Below are 17,503 nucleotides of genomic sequence, written 5' to 3'. Positions count from 1 at the left end.
AGTTAACAAAGTTCAAATTAATATAGTAATATAAAGGAAACGTTGATAATGAAGATGCACCGTTGCCATTTATTCTAATGATCCCAACAGATGAGACTCATTTACGCATTTTGCAAAAATATTGCATTACGTATTTGACGAAGACTGTAAATATGTCCATTCTAGATATGACCACTAAGACTTTCCTTTGTTAACAATCCATCTATAAACATAATATTATAATTATTGTTTCTTTTTTCCATTTCATCTTTATTAGTAATATTCTTTCTAAATTAATTGTTTGCTTTTTTATTTTTTGTTCCAGCTTTTTACCTATACAGCCTACTACTGCAGATGCCCTCCTGCCTTTTCTTGCTCCACTATAGATAAATATATTGTCATTACTCATTTTATAAATACCAGATCTCTTATGTTTTTGTTTCGGTTGATGCTCTGATATTGAACCAAATCAATTCAAATTCTTCTACCAATTCCCTTTGTTTACCCGTTAGTCCATGTTTTCCCAATTTCCAAATTTTCTCATTTTTGTATTTTATAGAGCTCTACCTCCCTTCCCCTCCCCATTTTGCTGAATTTATTTTTATTGTCATTATAATATAATAAAACGACAAAATATATTTTTATACTTTACGAGAATTATTGCATTATAATATATATATATATATATATATATATATATATATATATATATATATATATATATATATATTTGTTTGTTATACCACAGAAACAAAACTCAATTAAATTTTTAATTTATCAAAATAGAAACCTTTATGAAAATAAAAATATTTCATTCAAATAACCCTGTTTTATTGTATAACTTTTGTTTTTTTCAAACAACAATTTCTCTTTATGCTGCAATATAAAATCCAATATAGTATTATTTACTGGTTCGTCCTTTATTACAAGAAACAATCTAGATATCAGAGATTTCATAAAATTTGATATAAATAAAAAAAGGAACAAAATAGGGATGAATCATTGTTTATATTATTTCGTTATAAATATGAAATTTGTTTCCTAAATTTCGATGTCTTTTAATATAATTTCCAAGTTCGTTAATAGATTATACGAATCGTGAAGGGTTTTTTGAAGGTAATCCATTGTTAATGTCCGTAGTTCGATGCTACGTTGAGCATTGGATCTAGTATTAGAGGAGCATAATTTATGTTATGAGTTTTGGCCATATTAAGTTTAGTCATGAATTTTCTCTGGACTTGTTATTATGTAAGGTTGATTTCTATTGTTTGTGGCTTCTGGTATGGATTGGAAATTATGGCTCACTAAAGAAAATTGAATTAAATCGTGAAAATTTTTAATTACTGGATTATTATTCATTTTGTGAATTACCATCATTTGTTTCTTTGGATTTAGGATAGTTGGTGAAATCATGGTTTCTGCTCTTCTTCCAAAAAACCTAAGGCATTTTCAAAATCAGTGCAAGAAAGCAGTGAATTACTGAAATTTCTATATTATCAAGTATTATCATCGCAGTAGTTCATACTGCGATATCGGCAATATTGTTGATTGTAACAATTATAATTGAAAAAAAAATTTAATGAAAATCGTTATATATGAATTATTCAATATTTTCCTACTATAACACTATTAATCATGAGTAGTGTAACATTTGCATGACACAATATCTATGTAGTGTAGTATAATACCTTCAAAGAGTTTGAATCCTTAAGTGCTAAGTAAGGTTAGGTGATAAACTCTAGGGATAACAACGAAATAATGCGATTTTCGGTTAAAACGTGATTTTATTTTTATGTACGATCTCCACTAACTTCAAAATACCTGGTTCAGCTTTTCTCCAATACCAACATTCCTTTCCGGAAGTGAAATTCTGGAAAGCTATGAAAGTATTAATTTACGACTCTTTCAAATTAGTGCACACTAAAAGCTTCCCAGAAATAAATTTAATGTTACATTGTCCTGGTGAATGAATCTTAAACTTTAATATCTAGTTAGTCCCGAAGGTTTTCATCCTAAGAGTCTAGAGTGCTTTGCTTCTAGAGTGTAATGGTGTAATGATGTAATGGTACTCAAGCTATAAAAATATGATTATTACTTGAAGGAAAATCCGAATTAAAACTTCACAATAAACTGTTATTAGATAAGAAAATCTTGGAGACAGTGTGGACCTACGGTATGTAGTTATTCGGTTGCACGAAGAAACCTAATAATATGATCTACAATTATCAAAACAAGGCAGTATTGTTAACGTCCCATGGTACATTGGAAATGAAAATATTCAGAAAGATCTAAAGGCACGAACATTCAGCGAAGAACTTAAATGTTTCGCAAGAAAAAACATGAAAGATTGTGTGATCATAAAACATCAAAATACTATAACTGTTCGATAACAGTTGACTTACCCGGAGGTTGAAGAGACAGAAACCTTTTGAACTAATATAGTGCCGTATTTTGAAACTATTTGGGGTGCACCAGTGGGTGTAAAGATATCAAGTGTTAATTAATTTTAGGTCCTAAAACTGGACTTTAAAATTAATATGAAAATTGGAAAAATCTTTCTGAAAAATTACTAGAAAATTGGAGAAAATAACTAAAGCTTTCAAATAAAATTATTATATAAAAAAATGTGAATTAATCTGTACTTAAATTGTTTGATGTAGTTTGGTTAGGTAGACAAATTTTCGTTTTATCCTCGCAAATAAAGCTAATGTTTAATGCCTAGTAGTAATACTAAATTGATGAATAGGAAAATAAAAATCTTATCTTATATATTATAAGTAGAATTATCATACAATTATCATCAAAAATTACAATACAATTATATGATATGATATTGTTAATGTAAATACTTCTTCTTTAGTTAAAATAAGGACTTTCGAATTATATATATATATATATATATAAGAGTCAGTCAAGAGAGAAACCACGTTGTTGTTGATTTTATTACTGTATATAAATTAATTCATTAGATCCTTTATATAGAGTCTTCAACTGTTTAGATGAGTGTATTAAATAAAGCTATTTGTTAAAACTAATCTCAGTATATCAATTAATAACCGTAAAATCTCAGCAGTTTATGTGTCCAGTTTCGTGTCCGAAAAGAAAATAGATATTATTCTTTTGAGGTTATTAATTTTTAGATTGTATGGTTAGCAAATAAATAGAAATGGATTTAATTACACACATAAAAGTGCTAAACAGTGAAACGGAATGGCCGATGTGGAAGCGTAAATTCGAGATTTGCTGGATTTCTACAAGGGAGATTTAAATGCAATTGATGGCAAGTTAGTGGAACCGGACGCTTTGGCGGCAGACGCTGATGACAAGATGGTGAAGAATCATAAAGTGCAAGAAAAGATAACAGTTATGCCAAGTCTATGATTACAAGTTCAGCAACAGATACTGTATATTAAAGGATTATGGAAAAAGGGAGGGTTTATGAGGTGTGGGAGTCATTGAAGCAAAATTTCGAAGCATCGTCAAAGGATCAGTTATTTAAGATATATACCGATTTTTTTGCATTTGGTTGGATTCAAGATGATATCGCGACATACACTGCAAAGTCACCCACAACACATTAAAAGTGTTGGAAAATAATTTTTAAATGCTTATGGAAAAGGAACAGTTTGGTTATCATCAACAGTTAAAGACAGATGGGAGGAAATGACATTGAACGATGTCTGGTATGTACCGAATATTTCCAAAAATATATTTTCTGTTCTAGCTGCTGATGTCCGAAATAAGAACAGTAAGTTTGAGTCAACGCCTATGTCCTGTTCTATAAATATTCATAGTCAATTGAAGTTACGTAGTTTTCGTGCAGTAAATTGAACTCTGTACAAATCAGCCATTAAATCCTGAACATCGAGTTGATGTATTTTCTGTTGTTGAGGGTAAATCTTATCTGATACAATTTTATCCTGAGAGATGGGGTCACCAAGATAAACATCATGTAAAAGCAAAACTGAAGAAGGATTTTTGTATTGATGTCAAGATAGATGAAGCAGAAATATGTGAACCATATACATATGGAAAGGCATATCATTCACCATTTGGTACAAGAGAGATGTTAAATATTATAAGTGAACTAATATCAACAGATGTGTGTGATGAATCATTCAGAATGCTTTGATTTTTTAAAGATAATTATACAAAATTTAGGCATGGTTATTTTATAGCACAAAAGCCAGAGGTAATTGAAGCACTGAAGAACTTTTTAAGGCACACAAAGACATTGGGACATTCACTAAAAGAGATGCTGAATGGTAATGGCAAGGAGTTTGACAATGGAGAGTTTGGATCTATCTTACGCAAAAGCGGAATTACATAAAGGTTGACGGCACCCTACACTCCTGAGCAAAATGCAGTTTGTGAACGAGTCAACAGAATTGTAGTTGAAATGGCCAGAACCTTGAAATATTCAAATCCAGAAGTGCCCTATCGGAGCATTAATGTATCTAATGCTTCGGACCAGACCAGATCTGACATACAGTCAAGGACAACTAATAACAGCATTCAACATGTCTCGACGGAGCAGCAAACGGCAGACATTTTGTTTAGGGTTGCTATATGATTGAATTCCTTTTTTTTTTTAATTATTGTACTTAAGAAGGGGAAGTGTTAAAGTAAATACTTCTCCATTAGTTAAAAGAAGTAATCTGTGTTAAGTACAATAATGAAATGTTACTTGTTTCTAGGGACTTTCGAGTTATGCAGTTATCAGATTTACATAAGAGTCAGTCAAGAGAGAAACCACGTTGTTGTTGTTTTTGTTATTGTATATAGATTAATTCATTAGTTCGTTTATATAGAGTCATCAACTAGATAGGTTTATTAAATAAAGCTATTTGTTAAAACTAATCTCAGTATATCAATTAATAACCGTAAAATTTCAACACATATATTCATCTCATTTTTATTATAAGAATGATATTTTGTGAAGATATACAAAAAAAAACTTGTGATCTAACGTCAATAATCCGTTAAATAGAAATAATATTATAAATAACATTATAAAAATAAAATAAAATAGAGTAGTGTACTCGTAAAATTATTAAAGGGTTTAAAATAAGTCCCCAGCTTGATAATCGTGTGATAGTTTACCCTTCGGGGCTCTCTGAAAACAGCGTACACGTCCGAGTGGACAAGATCTGTATACGTAAATAGCTCACAGGTAGCAAAAGTGTTAAAGATCATGTTCGACGATAAAACTCGGCCCCAGTTCATGCCAGAAGCGATGAAATCGGGATTTATTAATAAGAACTGAAAGTGAGATCGACGTGGATAAGGATGCTGCTTTTTTATTTCGCGGAATGTTGAATTGAATCTCTCGTAGGCGCGGAGATGGGCAGCCGATAAGTAGGGCGTGCGCTGAAGGTTTGTGCCTTATGGTATTTTATTTAGTTTGGAACATCTTGTTGAAAATTTTTGTTGTTTTACTGAACACTATTTGAACCTTCTTTTTATCGATATAACCTTGCATAAACTTAAAAATCCCAAACGTTTTATTAAATATCATTTTTAAGATGAACATATATTTTATATGCAAATCAGATTAGATGAAAAATCAAACCTCTAGTATTAAATAAAGAAACGTTGACGGGATGGTTCGAGTATTAAGCATATTAAAGAAACATTTTGTTTTTCTTCAAATTTGTTTTTATATATATTGTTGTTGTTTTTATATACATAAAAAGTAAACATTTTCCAATTTACTCTAAACTTACATAGTTATTAAAACATTCTAAATATTATCAATATTAATAAATAGGTCTACACATCTTACATCACTAGATTTAAAACAATACTATATAAAACAAATATCAATAATTATATACATTTTCACTGAATATCTCAGTAGCTACGATCACAAAAAAAAGCCACTGTGGTGTCCGAGTGGTTAAGGAGATGGACTTGAAATCCATTGGGCTTTGCCCGCACACAGGTTCGAATCCTGTCCGCAGCGTCAATATTTTTCTTAGAATTCCAAGAAATGCATTTCTATGAAACTTTAAATGAAATTCAGTTGAAAACTGTAGGACCAGGATATTTAGTTATATTTTCAACATTTTAAATATTATCAATAATATCTATATTAATAAATAGATCTAAAAATCATATATCAATAAATTTAATATTACACAATTTAACCCAATGGCAACAATTATTTTTTTTATTTACAGATATCTTAACAGCTACAATCACAAAAAGTATCAGTTGCGGTGTCCGAGTGGTTAAGGAGATGGACTTGAAATCCATTGGGCTTTGCCCGCACAGGTTCGAATCCTGTCCGCAGCGTCAATATTTTTCTTAGAATTCCAAGAAATGTATTTCTATGAAACTTTAGATAGAATTAAGTTGAAAACTGTAGGACCAAGATATTTTGTTATATTTTCGACATTTTAAATATTATCAATAATATCTATATTAATAAAAAGATCTAAAAATCATATCAATAAATTTAATATAATTCAATATAACGAAATGGCAACAATTATTTAAATTTTTTGCTTACAGACAGAGCTATAATCGCTAAAAGTATCAGTTGTGGCGTCCAAGTGGTTAAGGAGATGAGGTTGAAATCCATTGGGCTTTGCCCGCACAGGTTCGTATCCTGTCATCAGCGAAAAGCTTTTTCTTATAAATTCACATAAATGATATTGATCAATGTATTTGTGAGAATTGAATTATGAGAAGTTGAGAGTATCAATTAGTTTCTAGTGGTGGATATGGAGATAAGTTTTATAAAACCATACTATGGTTTTACCATTTTTAACTTAACATTTTTTAGATCATTGAAGATTATTACATAATTATTGTTTGACGATCACTTAAGAAAAAGTATAACGTTAGCTTATTTGTATATACAACTTATCTATATATCAAGTTCCTTATTTTGTAGATTGTTAATTTCTACATAACATTAATCTATTCACTGGCTTTAGCACATCTAAAACTACATTATTATTAAATTGATATGTTCGTTTAATAATTAAAATAAATATTTTTTGCTGCCAGACATTGTAATCGTTCCAAATTTTAATTAACAGGTTAATTGAAAAGTTCCCAGCCTACCACAGTAAAATAAATTTTTTTGGCAAAATTAGTTTTTTTTTATTCAACATAATTCCCTTCAAGGGTGATACAATAATTATAGCGATCCTTCAACTTTTCGATACCATTTTTGTAGTAAGATTTGTCATTTGCTTCAAAATAGGCCTCAGTTTCGGCGATCACCTCTTCATTTGACGAAAATTTCTTCTCAGCGAGCATTCTATTGAGCTTTTAGAACAGGAAAGGTCGATTGGGCCAGATCTGGATAATATGGTCGATGAGGAAGCAATTCGAAGCTCAATTCATGAATTTATGCGTTCAAATCAGTTCATCGTTTTTTGCTACAGACTTGTGACACGGTGTATTGTCTTGGAGAAGCAGCACTTTCTTTATCTTCAAATGCGGCCGTTTTTAGGCGATTTCATCCTTCAAACGGACCAATACCGCTATGTAATAGTCGCTATTGATAGTCCTTCCTTTTAAAAGGTAGTCAATGAAAATTATCTCAAAATATAGACGCCATAACCTTGCCAGCCGCTTTTCCCATGCTTTGGAGCGGGTTCGGTCTGCTATTTCATTCAGTTTCAATTTACGGTTATTCAAAATCTTTTTTTAGATATTTTAAATATTTTCATCTGTAACCACTTGTTTTGGTGCTCATTTCACTACGTCTAAACTTAGCATACCAATCCTTGATGGTTGATTTTCCTGGGGAAGTATTCGGAATGTCGGCATCAAACCAACTTTTTGCTTCAACTGTATTTTGTCCCTTCAAAAAGCAATATTTTATCAACACGCGAAATTCCTTTTTATCCATTTTTTTCACAATAACAAAAGGTGCTTCACTCAAAATGCTATAATTCACAAATTAATGATTCCACAGCTGAAAAATTTATACACGCATCTTTTGAGGGCTAGTGTTAACTAAAAAACATATTGATTTAATTTTAGTAACAACATCTATGTGTCAGGACCAGGACTTTTCAAATGACCTGTTATATTTTATTCTGAACGAGATACAGCAGGATGATTAATGGTTTTTATAAATTATATTTAGTATAAATGAATACAGTTGAATTGCAATTTTTATATAATATATAACTCAAATAGAATACCATGTTTGGTGTCTCAATGACAATGTTTCTATAAGAGAGCTTGAAACTTAATATATATCTTATACTAGAAAAACATTATTAGTGTGGACTGTAATACTTTAATATAGTTAATTCTTGTTGAAACTTGAGACTAAGAATTGTCTCTAAGCTGATATTTTTCGCTGGTCACAATATTAATCTCTAGAAATATTAACAGATAAATTAATCCGTCTAATAACTTGGACCAAAAAACAGTCAACTAATGAGATGTATTAAGACATACATTGCTGTATGAGTAAATATGAGAAGAAAACATAGTTAGCTTAGTAATTGACGACACACTTTAAATATTGCTGACCTTAATTTTTTTTTAATTAATTTAATTTTAAATTTCATTAGTTAAAAGTGTGTTAACGAGACAGTATTTCTGTTGAATCCTTAAATAAGTAAGCAATCGTAGATTTATCGTAGATTATCCGAGACACTATTTCTGAAGATTTAAATAAATATGTTTTGTTTGAATCCGGATATATTTCTTAAATTACCTTGTTTAATTTTAATCTATTATTTTTAGTATTAGAAATATTAAGATTATTAAGTGTATGATTTTTAAGATAATCTGGTACTAAGCAATGACATACCAATAAATATTAATTTAGAAAACTTATCTTTTTATTTTTACCTAATAAGCATAAGTGGTAATAAACACCCAAGCACAAGAAAAATGTTTTTTTATAAAAACGAAATAAGCTTTTATCTTCTTACGGAAAATATAATCTTCGGAAATATTTTAGCAATAACGTGGGTCACCCTCTAGTCTTTTCTGCACTCTGCGATAAAACTTTAACACACTGCATATTTTTCCTTTCAAATTTTAATACAAACAATTTTAACCTTTAATATCTTACGATTCATGTAAACATTACAAAGAAACAGCTATTGTTCGCTTATTAAAAAAAATTATTAAAAAAAATTAAATATATTTTAAAGTCTCCTTAGGGTTTATCTGGACTGGACCTACAGATTAACGTGGGCTCCGAACCACGGTCCTCAGCATTAAGCCTACAGACTGGCGAGGAACTAACTTTAAAAATTATCCCAGAAGACATCCGGTCTTACCCAGCCTGGTTACTGGAGTTGAGTCGGATTTTACACTCTTGCCTAGGGCAATCACAAATTTTAATCAATCACAAACACCGGTATTACTAGGTTATACTTTTTTATTTCGGGACCACTAGAAAACAATGATAACCAATTTCTTTTAATCAATTGAATGATATGGACGTGGACGACATGGTTTTATTCAACAACTTATAATTTTCGAAATCATAAATCCATAGCCGGCGCTTCGGGGAGTGTCTACTTCTCAACCCATACGCTGCTGTTGTTACGGCAGAGCTTCGAAAATTCTTCAACAAAATTTGCAACAGTCGTTGGTGGACAGTCGCAACTGTTCTGGCCTAGGGTAGTGTTAGGCTATCTGAAAAATCGATTTCGCCACAGTAAGAAGTAGACGGATTTTAGTTTTGATTGTAATATAATATAGTTCCTCTCTTCCACCTGCACCTTCATATTAATTGTTATCTTCGATTTAGATCTACAGAATCCAATTTTGGCGATGTTTCGCGAAAAATATTACAAATAAAATACAAATTTTATTAATCAAAGATCCAAATATTACAAGAGCATGATTACATACACTGAGACCATTGTATTTAACCAGTATATGACCTATCAGTGTTGTCCAGGAAATCAAAGGAATCACAAAGAGACATAAGGAGAGGCTTCGCGTTAATACTTATATTGCAATGCTTTTACTGCAATTCTTAGATAGCAATCGAGCAGGACACTGATTCTAAAGTAATATACCAAGAAGTATATTTAACCATTTGATCTTGGAGTGCAGTGAAATATATTTAACAGGAAAAAAGTAGCTGTGTTAATTATTACATGAATGTTATTACTGTAGGGACTAAGCAAAAGGCCGATGTGTTCTTCCAGGTATATTCATAGTTTTTAAATTATTGTAACTGTAGGTTAGCCAGCAGCAATTAGTAAAGATGTATTAATAAAGTATAATTAAAGAAAGGTTCAATTTACTACATATTTCCTTGGTATGATATTAAATATTAATACTATTTTCTGGATATATTTAAGTACTTTCTAGTGGCTAATTTTTCATGATACAGTCACTGGACGTACCGGATGTGGGTTCGTGCTCCCGTACACTGACGTGCAAATTTCTGTAAAATGTAGCTCTATGTAAATAATCAACAAATATATTAATTCGACTGATATTTTCCGATATTTTTGCAATAAAATATCGATAGTTTTAAAATACAATTTAACATTCAGATTTCTCTGATGTCATTTCCTTTGATGTAATTTTTTCTTAAAGAACATTCGATATTAAAACATTTTTAAAACATTTTGAAATATAGTATCGAGATTTCTCCTCCCTGAGCGTGCGGATAAATATGTAAAATTTCGAAAGTACCTAGAGTATCGAAGTTTTTTTGAAATATCGATATTCTCAAAAAGAAGTATCGATATTTTATAATTTTTTTAAAAAATTTTATTTGAAATATCGAAGTCGAGTTCGCGTTCCTTATGGGGCATGGAGTAACGCGCGGACTTTTAGACTGAAATACTTGGAGCAGAGTAAGTAGCTCAAAGGCCTACTTGTACACAACTGTGCTTTGCTGTTCTCCCAAAAAAGGCAACCTGATCGGACCAACATTTTATGCAGAGTTATACAAGCTATTGACTTTGTCGATATCGTGTTGGATTTGGGCTGACCATTGGAACCTGTGGTCGAATTGGTACCTTCTGGTGTCAGGTGATAGGAATTTCGTCGATTTGAAGGCGATATGCACGGAACTCCTTCCGACAATGGAATAGAATAGAGTTTTACTCGGGTTAATCTGTAGCCACCAGAATCTGTACCGGGCGGTCGCCTAGTTGAGTTGGGCTTGTAGTCTGTTACGAATGGCATCGGGACAGTATCCAGTGGTGAAAAACGCTGTGTTCTCTGCATAAAATGCTGTGTTTGGGGAGTTGGAAATCGGCCATGTACAAATTAAACAATGCCAGTGCTAATGGGAAGATTTGCTTCCCAGAGAAGATTGAATCACCTATCTATAGTTGAAAAGACCTAACTTCCAAGAATTAGTGAATTATGGGTATACGGTTAACCTACGTAAACCAAGTTTTTTGACTTGGAAGTTGATTTTTTAATATATAATGTTTATTTAAGCGTGAGTTTCACGGCTTAATATTTGTCCCTAATAAAATTTCAAAAATACTTAAATATTGACCGATATTAATATAAAATATGGACGATAAACGATAATGTATAAATCAGATCCGTTTATCTGGAAAAAATGCCGCCCTGTCACAGAGACAGTCGATAAATTTGTGATATTTACTGGGAGGCCCCTAATTAAAACAAATAACGCCGAACTCTAATAAATAGCGTGAAAACGGATCCGCACGTAAAAAAAATATAGAAGTCGTTAATCATAATTTAAAAACGATTCGGTCGGGTCTTTTTCATTTCGACCGATCTCCGAGCCGTTTTTCTTGATAACTCTTTTGCCCCCATCGTTATTTGTTATTGAGGAAAAATGTTGCCACACATTCACCTCGGCCCACTAATAAATTGTTGATACCATTAGGCCAATCGATAAAGATAATTCGGCTTTTATCGATACGACGCCGGAGACAAATTGGGCGGTCGATAGAAAAAAATTGTTTTTTATGTATTTTTGTCTTACAAATACAACGGTTACTGAATCATTGTCTACGGTGGAGATTTTTTTTGGTATTTACTACGGTTTTTGTAATTTAGCAAACTTGTTTCAAATTTCACTGAGAATTCTTGGATATCCACGTAAATCTGTCGGAATATTGTAAAACTCTGTTCAATATCCAAAATTATTCTCCATAATTTCAAATCTATCAGATCATCTAACGAATCTAATATACATTTTTTACACTTTACGACTCTTATAGTAGTATTTGTCTGTAGTGTATTTGTTTCTAGAATACTCTATTGCCATATTTCTGTATTTTTAATATATATAAATGTAAAATAAACAAATAAATTACTTCCTAACTACAACACTCGCAAACAACAACACGTGGTTATAAAATCTGTCAAGCTAGTTTATAATAAATGCGCATGAGCAGTTCTGATGAGCAGATACGACAGTAAAATACCTTGCCATCCATGACCAGGGGTGTGCAACTCCAATGGTAAGTATCGGGGCAAAGATTTGCTTACTTCAATCATTGGTGGCGCTGACAGCGTGAATTTGATTGGTTAGTTTAAAATTGTTAACTGTAATATAAAATAGAAACCTGTAATGAAAATACTTTGCTTTGATTGGTCTGCCATTTCACCTGATTATTTTGTGACGTTATATTTATTGGCCAATAGTATATAAATGAAAATCAAATATAATTTTTAAAATTAATTTATTAAAATAAAACCTATATAAATATACATAAGTGTAAATAATATGAATGTATATAAACAAAAAGAAAAAAAACAATAATGAACTATTCTAGGCAAAATTAAAATATCTATAATTCTTCTATAACGCCTTCCCATATTTGTTTAGTGCCATCAATTTTATGGGATCTATTAGAGTTCTAACTTATCTTCATATATTGAAGGTAAACATTAAATTCTTCCCTGTTGATATTGCATTAACTTATTAAACCAAAAATACAATCACACCTCATAATAACTTTTAAAATTTGGTCTTGAAAATCATTATGGATTGGACCGTTGAAACACTAAAAATTTATGTTTTTTTTTTAAAGATATTTAGATTTTAGAGTATTTAGTCTGTGGAACTACTTAATATAGAATGTAGACAAATATTGCATGTTGCCTCTTTTTCAGAAGTTTTTGTTAAATAGCCTGAAACAAGACTAAAATACAATATATACAACTGAAAATATAGACTCAATTAGTGATTTAACAACCTCAAGTGGTACTAGATCTCCCGTTAAAAAAGAATATAAGTTATGTAACATATTCATCTTCTTCACAATTTTCTCTGGGAGAATGATGTGAAAAAATTGTAGTGATGATGTGCCCTTTTAAAGATTTCTCGAATATATTAGGTGAAGGATGCTGTTTCTACCTCCATGTTAAACTGTAGTTATTTGTAAATTTAGACAAAATAGATTTCTTTAAGGTAATAAATCTCCAAAAAGTAGCAATTAAATTTTTAATTGATGGCACCGTAATAAATATATTCTTAGGTAGTAGTTGGTAGATTAATTAAATTTTATTACTACTAACATCTTCATAAGTAGGTTTTGACTTTCTGTAAACAAATAATATATTAACAGACATGTAGTAGATAGATAATTTTATATGTACCTGATAAAAGCAATGTTGGATATGCACCCTAATACCAGATCGTGAAGGAAGGGTAATTCCAAATTTTTCACTAAAATGTACGTGACAGACACCATGACGTTGATATATTTGCATTTTGGTTTATCCAGGTAACTTACATTCATCATTCTTAGAGATCATTCTTCGGGAAACGATGTTTAATTTCCGTAGCAGATTTTTACCCCGGTACACTACATCTTTTACCACACTGACGCATTGTTATTAATTTTATATTATTACTCCATAATAATTAATGTAAAACAGAAAATATGCACAACATAAAACGAATATTTCTTGGTCTAGACAAAAACCAAAACCTTCAAACAACAAGCTTAAAAATGGACGCCCATAGAAAATGCTGACTTCACACAATTTGATCGACCAATCAGGTTCCGTGTTAGTGGCGGCACCAGGAATTTAAACTAGCCAATCACAATTTGCGATCGCAGCGCTACCGTTGATTGAACTAAACAAAACATTTTCCCAAGGTCGCCTATACCGTGAAATTTCTATTTTTTTATGTCCATGACTATACTAGTTTCTATTGGCTAGGACTGCACATGCCCACTTGTTCTAATCTAATCTGACAGTTTTCAAATTCGCGTCCTTTTCTACCACGCCTTCCGTACCACAGTTTTAGTTGTGGTTAGATGTCATTTTTAGGTTAATTTTGTATTTACATTTTGTTGAGGTAATATAATTATTTCAGAGGCAAAATTAACAGCAGATAATGCGAAAATATTGTTTTGATTGATATTGCAAAAATGTTGAAATCGGGCGGGGTGCCAGCAGCGCCAACTAGAATCCGAATACGAATAACTGGCAACCCCAAGACGTTTATCTGGGATGTTGAAGGTTGTTTCCATTCATTCAGTACTCGACCATCGTTTGGTTTAGACGTGCCGCCATCGACTGCCCAAGCCTTGTTTTACTTTCATTCACTGAGCCATATAAAATTTACCCTAAAGTGGTGACCCCGATGTGATCCTTCGCAAAATTGGGTTTGGACTCCTGAATGGAGGGTACGTGCAACATGGTGTGTTTTACGTGGCCGTTATATTTTTTGTTTCAACATTTTCAATATTTTTAGTTCGATTCGTTTTCGATTTTACCATTATTCCTTCAACATTACATTCATTCAAACATTTGTTCCTCATTAAATTTTATTTTAGTGCTGGAACAATGAAGCTTAAATTTCATTTCTTTATTTCCAATTCATTTTTTTTTAATTTTTTGTCCAAATTTTATTTCTTTCACATTCTTTTGAACTCTTAGAGATTTTTACATCACTGTTTAATCATCAGCGTCTCGGTTAAACATTTCTTTCGGCGCTATGTTTAAATCATAATGTCTTCCGGCGCTCGCCGTCTCTGTCATATTGGCAGACATTTTGATTTGAAAGGCTTTGGGCAGCTTCGGTCGGATACCGTCGTTATTTGTATTTTCTGAATTACCGTAACGTATGTGACTACGGATTAGTCACAGAGCAGCTCCAGAAGCTAGGTACCGATTGCAGTCACCGTAGACTCGTCATGTCTTTGCCGAGGTACCAGAATTGCCAACGTCTCGTCGTCGAACAATCTAATCATTCTATGTCGAAATATTTTGCATTCTTTTATAAACGAGAAGGTAATATTAATATATATTTGTCTAATAATTGTGCTTTATGTGAGTATGCTTTTTGTTTTAGTTTGTCATAATATTCCAAGAAAGAAGATTTTACTGTGGGTTTTATGAATAGAATAATAGAACAATAATTGAAACGCATAGGTATGTCTGTAGCTGTCCAGAGTATGCGATAAATGTGGATGTGATACAGATATATGAGGAGAAAATTGCCACTAATTATTTTGCAGATAATGTAGCAAGTCCTCTAGGAGAGCAGTCAGTAATTACATCGCAGGATAAAGAAGAAATCAGAAGAATCTTGCCAGCAAAATATATATAGAAAAGTAGGGAAATATATACAGAGAAGAACCAATGACAGAATATGACTTTGACAACAGAGTTTTCAGTATAATTAACACTTTGAAATCAATCGATCAAGAATCACAAAGCCAAATACTTAAGAACATAGAGGTTGTGCTTCAGAGATTTCAACAAAAAAGTGATTTTAAAGGAAACACAGCAATACTTTCCAGCACCTAAACGTAAAAAAGTGCTAAATATGTTTTACTAAAAGTGCAATGTATTATTTCAATGTTTTTCTTACTTTTAGCAGTAAATATCAGTCAGGAATATTAATGAATATTTAGGAAAGGTGGATTAGGCCTACAGGGGACACTACCACGAAATGAAAAAAAACACGCCTGGAATTCTCAATGGAATTCTGAATCTCATAGGTGATGTGGAGAAGAGTTTAGTCTAAATATAATAAATGTTAATATAATTAATATGTTATCAATTTATTCCAACCACTTTCTATTAAATATCGTTAGCTTTTTTCTTTTTTTGAAATATCTATAATATCAGAAAGATATAAGTATAATAACAAATAGGCACAAAACGTATACAAACATGACCATATTTAATTCTTATCTTTACTATAATCTTCAAATAAGTTCTGTTCCCATGTTAATCAATTATTCCATGACAATCTACAAAATTAGTGTTATAAAATGATAATGTTTTATTAATAATTCATACCTTATACACTTATTTCCGCATTATCTGCTGCTAACTTTGCCTATGAAATAATTACTTTACCTCAACAAAATGTAAATACAAAATTAACCTAAAAGTTACATCTAACCACAACTGAGATTGTGGCATGGAAGGATACCACGTCATAAAAGGACGCGAGTGTGAAAACTGTCAGGCTAGATTAAAACAAGGGCGCATGTGCAGTCCTAGCCAATAGAAACTTGTATAGGCTCTCTACGCCAGTATAATACGCAAAGAGTAAATCGATAATTGTTTGATGCGTTTTAATGCATACTCTTAGTAACTCTTTAATACCATTAAGGTTACTATTCACATACTATACTTATATTTAGTTATTTTTAAAAAATCACAGCGTTTGTTTATAAAATATTTGTAATGTATATACGCCGATAAAAGTTAATGGATTTTATCAAGAAATTTACTTTTAACTGTTAATATACAGTTACCAAGAGTATGTAGCTTAATTATAATTTGACTGACTGGGTCTTTCGACGCCACTTTAACCAAATGGTACATACAATTGCTTGTAGCAACTTTTCCCGATCACATTATCCGAAAATTATGGCCGAGACATCACTTGCTTTAAAGCACTTGAGTTTAACCACTCGTTGGAGACATATTATGGGTCCATTAAGATGTTATCGCTAGAGTATTTAAAAAACCGTGACGTTTAAAACTTTTAAGGACTTGTTATTTTTAATAAGCGAACGAGAGGTTATCCCACGCATAAGTGGTTTCGGTTAAAAGGCATTGGTGACGTATTTGGGTTGTGATAAATCATGGGGATTTTCAATTTGTTTATGGCGTGAATGTGTAGCGAGAGCCATTAGAAATGAGACTATTATATCGACAGTGACGGAATCAATTAGGTCCAATTGATTTGTATTAATTGGTTCAAAATATGTTTATTCGAGGAAAGATAAACAAAGTTAGGTCTATTAAAATTAAGTTAATACTTATTAAATAATAACTAAATCAATAATTTCGTTGGTATCAGCTTTCATATGTTAGGAATAATCTTCAAGTAATAAAATATTTTATTTCAAAAGATTCATCTATATTCGTAAGAAGAGATTATACTATTCTAGGTATATGCAACAAACATTGCATAATATATATTTAATTAAAAATGATTTGCAATAATAATATAACTAGTCGCATTTATCAGAGTTTAATTTAAAACTTTTAATTAAGTAAATAATTTTATTAAAATTTGCAAAATAATTTATAGGTTTTTTAAAACAATTTTAATATTGTACTTCATTTTAAATAATATTTATTTAATTCTATAACATTC

At 31.2% G+C, this 17,503-nt stretch overlaps 2 non-coding genes across 2 annotated transcripts; both read left to right on the top strand.

Annotated features, from left to right (window-relative positions):
• Positions 1-5,860: 5,860 nt before the first annotated feature.
• On the top strand, positions 5,861-5,944 carry TRNAS-UGA (transfer RNA serine (anticodon UGA)). Its single transcript has one exon. It is a non-coding gene; the product is annotated as a tRNA-Ser (tRNA).
• Positions 5,945-6,194: 250 nt separating this feature from the next.
• On the top strand, positions 6,195-6,276 carry TRNAS-UGA (transfer RNA serine (anticodon UGA)). The gene has a single exon. It is a non-coding gene; the product is annotated as a tRNA-Ser (tRNA).
• Positions 6,277-17,503: the final 11,227 nt, after the last annotated feature.

Source organism: Rhynchophorus ferrugineus, unplaced genomic scaffold (genome assembly GCF_030347505.1).
Source record: "Rhynchophorus ferrugineus isolate W39M unplaced genomic scaffold, kcgeb_rfMv2 rfM1, whole genome shotgun sequence".
NCBI lineage: Eukaryota > Metazoa > Arthropoda > Insecta > Coleoptera > Curculionidae > Rhynchophorus > Rhynchophorus ferrugineus.
The sequence above is the reverse complement of the archived record's forward strand: the minus strand, read 5'-3'. Positions and strand labels throughout refer to the sequence as shown.